The sequence below is a fragment of the Trichechus manatus genome, unplaced genomic scaffold (genome assembly GCF_000243295.1).
Source record: "Trichechus manatus latirostris isolate Lorelei unplaced genomic scaffold, TriManLat1.0 scaffold01535, whole genome shotgun sequence".
NCBI lineage: Eukaryota > Metazoa > Chordata > Mammalia > Sirenia > Trichechidae > Trichechus > Trichechus manatus.
In genome coordinates this window covers 2,336-6,660 of record NW_004445471.1, presented here as the reverse complement: position 1 = coordinate 6,660, position 4,325 = coordinate 2,336, and the positions used below count along the sequence as shown (strand labels likewise).

The 4,325-nt window shown below is 41.7% G+C and overlaps 1 non-coding gene across 1 annotated transcript; it reads right to left on the bottom strand.

Annotated features, from left to right (window-relative positions):
* Positions 1-4,050: 4,050 nt before the first annotated feature.
* On the bottom strand, positions 4,051-4,124 carry TRNAI-AAU (transfer RNA isoleucine (anticodon AAU)). The gene has a single exon. It is a non-coding gene; the product is annotated as a tRNA-Ile (tRNA).
* Positions 4,125-4,325: the final 201 nt, after the last annotated feature.

Here is a 4,325-nt window from a genome sequence, read left to right as displayed (position 1 = left end):
GTCTATATTTTCTATGAATTTGTCTGCCTTTTCCATGAATTTGTCTATTTTTTCCTCATGTTTGTCTGCTTTTTGCTTAAACTCTTGGATACCTCTGAATATTAGAGATTTGAATTTCCTATCAGGTAGTTCTAGTGCCTTTTCTTATACTGGAAAGTCATCAGGTGTTTTATTTTGGATGCCTACTGGAACCATCCTGTCCTGTTGTTGTATATGTTTTGATACTGTCTGCTCTTTGGGACATTCAGTAGCTATTTTGTTTGTTTATGGATTGTAGATTTGTTTGTTTCATCCTGCTTTTTTGTTTTATCTGGTTATGTCTGAGCAGGTGGGCTATGCGTTCTTTGTTTGCTCATCTGTGGGCATGATATTTTTCACCTCCTTGTCCAATGGGCAGGGCCAGTCACTCAGCTATGGTGCAGCAGGGCAGGTCCAACTGAAGAGGTGGGCCTAGGATGTGTTGTTTGTAGCATGTACTAGGGCCAACAGGGCAGGCCAGGAATCAGTGCAGGGCAGGTTCTGGTAGTCCATGCCTGTGCTGCTTGGGGATGTGATGTTCAGTGCACAGTGCAGGTTGGCAGTAAGGAGAGGATGGACTGTAATGTGTAGAGCTAAGATGGGTAGGAGAAAGAGGAGAGAGGAACAGTAGCCAAAAACAACCAAACAAAAAAGAATGCTAAGGGAACTTGCCATTAGAGAGGAGATACGAGAAACTGAGAAATAGAGAAAAAAAAAAAGGAAAAAGAAAAAAATCAGAAAAAAGAAAAGCCCGCACTGGCACAGCTGTGAAGACCGGGGAAGTGGCTCCCAAGTCGCTAAGTACAGCCTGGCTAGAAGGGGCTCCCAAGCCGTGAAAAGAAAAAGAAAACAAACAAACAAAACAGAACAAAACAACACAAAAAACCCCTGCGATCCCACCAGCCTGGAAGCACTGGCCAGGGAAGCAGCTCCCCAGTCAGGCTGCACTTCACAGCCTTTCAAGAAGAAGCAAAGATGGCACACAGAGCCAGATGTTCGAGAGAAAGGAGGGGGAGGTGGTGAGAGGCAGGTAAGAAACCAAAAGAAGCAGAAAAATGTAACACCAGCAACAAACAAATGGCACTCAGGGAGCCAGCCAGTGTGGGCAGGGTGAATACAAGCAGCATGGGGTGTCTCCCAGCTAAGAGACTGCAGTTGGCAGGAAGCAGAGGAGGCCGAGCTGGGGTGAAAAAGGGTGGGGGGGTGGGAAAGTATATATCGCGTTTACCGATTGTTCTGTATCCTGCTGGGAGCTCTGCGAAGCTGCTTTCCTGTACTCCCTGTCTGCTGATCTCTGATATGGGTGGGGCAGATCCAAGTGGCACAGACCCTGCACTTCCCAGCTGGCCAACCACAGCCAGCTATGAAGTGGCAGAGGTCGAGCAGTGGGGAGAAGGATGGGGGGTAGGAAAACGTGTATTGCTGGTTGTCGGGTGCTCTGTCTACTGCTGGGAGCTCTGTGAACCTGCTTTCCCGTACTCCCTGTCTGCCAATCTCTGACAGGAATCCAAGATGGCGAATCCATGGTGCGTTAGCTGATTGGGGACCTCCGCACGTATCTCTTCTCACTCTCTGTTCTCTTTCAGTTCCCTATTCCATTCAGTGCTTGCCTGAGTTCTTTATCTTTTCATTTGACCCTTAGGGTTCCAGGATTGACGCCTGTCTCTGTTTTACTTAGTTTTTCGGGTCCTTGCTGTGGAGGGACACCGTGGTGCTTATGTCTATAGCACCATGTTGGCTCCACCTCCAATTTTCACTTCTCTTGAGTATATACGTATGAGTAGAATTGCTGGATTATATGGTAACTCAATAGTTAATCATTTGAGGAACTGCCAGACTGTTTTCTAAAGCAATTGAACCATTTTACATTACTACCAACGGTGTTTGAGGGTTCTAATTTTAACTGTGTGGATCATAACAAATTATGGATAACATTGCCAACAATAGGTATTCCAGAACATTTAATTGTGCTCATGAGGAACCTGTACCTAAACTAAGAGGCAGTCATTCGAGTAGAACAAGGGGAAACGGTGTGGTTTAAAATCAGGAAAGGCGTGCATCAGGGTTGTATCCTGTCTCAATACTTATTTAATCTGTATGCTGAGCAAATAATTCGAGAAGCTGGACTATATGAAAAACAATGCAGCATCGGACTAGAGGAAGACTCATTAACAACCTGCGATATGCAGATGACACAAGCTTGCTTGCTGGAAGCAAAGAGAACTTGAAGCGCTTATTGATGAAGATCAAAGACTACAGCCTTCGGTATGGATTACACCCCAACATAAAGAAAATAAAAATCCTCACAACTGGGCCAATAAGCAACGTCATGATAAACAGAGAAACTATTGAAGTTGTCCAAAGATTTCATTTTACTTGGATCCACAATCAACACCCATGGAAGCTGTAGTCAAGAAATCAAATGATGTATTGCATCCAACAATTCTGCTGCAAATGACCTCTTTAAAGTGTTAAAAAGCAAAGATGTGACTTTAAGTACTAAGGTGCACGTGATCCAAACCATGGTATTTTCAATTGCTTCATATGCCTGTGAAAGCTGGACAATGAATAAGGAAGACTGAAGAAGAATTGATGCATTTGAATTATGGTGTTGGCAAAGAATATTAAATATACCACGGACTGCCAGAAAAATGAACAAATCTGTCTTGGAAGAAGTACAGCCAGGATGCTCATTAGAAGCAAGGATGGTGAGACTTCGTCTCACATACTTTAGACATGTTATCAGAAGGGACCTGTCCCTGGAGAAAGACATCATCTTGGTAAAGTAGAGGGTCAGTGAAAAACAGGAAGACTCTCAACAAGGTGGATTGATACAGTGGCTGCAACAATGGGCTCAAGCATAGCAACAATTGTAAGGATGTTGTTTCATTCTGTTGGTCGTAGGGTAACTATGAGTAGGAATTGATTTGGCGGCACCTATCAACAGCAATTTCTCCACATCCTCACCAACATTTTTTATTCTCTGTCTTTTTTATTATAGCTGGTGTGAGGAGTCCTGGTGGTGAAGTGGCTAAGCATTTGGCTACTAACCAAAAGGTTGGCAGTTCAAATCCACCAGCTGCTCCTTGGAAACCCTACGGGGCAGTTCTACTCTGTTCTATAGGGTCACTATGAGTCAGTATCAACTTGAGGGCAGTGGGTTTTTTGGGTTTAGTGGGTGTGAAGTCGTATCTCATCATTGTTGTTATTCTGATTTTCATTTCCCTGATGGCTAGTGATGCTGAGTATATTTTCATATGCTATTTGGCCATTTATGTATCTTTTTGCAGAAATATCTATTCAGATCTTTGCCAATTTTTTAAATTGGGTTGTGTTTTTATTATAGAGTTATAATATTTATATATTCTAGATACAGATCCCTCATCATATATGATTTGCAAAAATTTTCCCCATTTTATGGGTTGCCTTCTCATTTTCTTGATAGTGTCCTTTGAATCACAAAGGTTTTTAATGTAGATGATGCCCGTTTGATGTAATTTTTCTTTTGTTACTTGTGCTTTTGATGTCATATCTAAGGAATTATTGCCTAGGTCAAGGTCACAAAGATTTAGACCTATGTTTTCTTCTAAGAGTTTTACAGTTTTAGGTCTTTCATTCATTTTGAGTTAATTTTTTGTATATAGTGTGAGGCAAGTTTCCGACTTCAGTCTTTTGCACGTAGATATCGAGTTGTCCTAGCATCATTTGTTAAAAAGACTGTTTTACCCCATTTCATTTCCTTAAGCTTTGATAACTTTTTATGTTAACATTTGACTCTATTCTTCCTTCCAAAATCGAAAACCAAACTTATTGCTGTTGATTCAATTCCAACTCATAGCCTCCCTACAGGACAAAGTAGAACTGCTCCTTAGGGTGTCCAAGAAGCAGCTGGTGGATTTCAACTGCTGACCTTTTGGTTAGCAGCCATAACGCGCAGTAGCTCTTAACCACTGTGCCACCAGGGCTCCAAAAACTTATCTCCTTCACTCAGGGTAGTAAGCAACCACTCATTTACTCAGAAACCAGTTAGAGAGGCTCTGCTGGGATTCAAACCCAAGATCTCCTGTTTATTAGACAGGCGCTTTAACCAACTAAGCCATAGAGCCCTCTTCCTTGGGTACCTAGTATTTTAGTCCTCATTTATTATTGTGTTCTTTTTCTTCAATTTTTCTTGAGTTCAAGCAACTTCTATTTTGTTCATTCCTGTTTCTATTTGTCTACCTAGTTTTTGAATTTCTGATTCCAAATATGTTTTTTAATACATATTTTCAAGTGCATGTGTAATTTAATTCAGTTTTGAGTGTTAT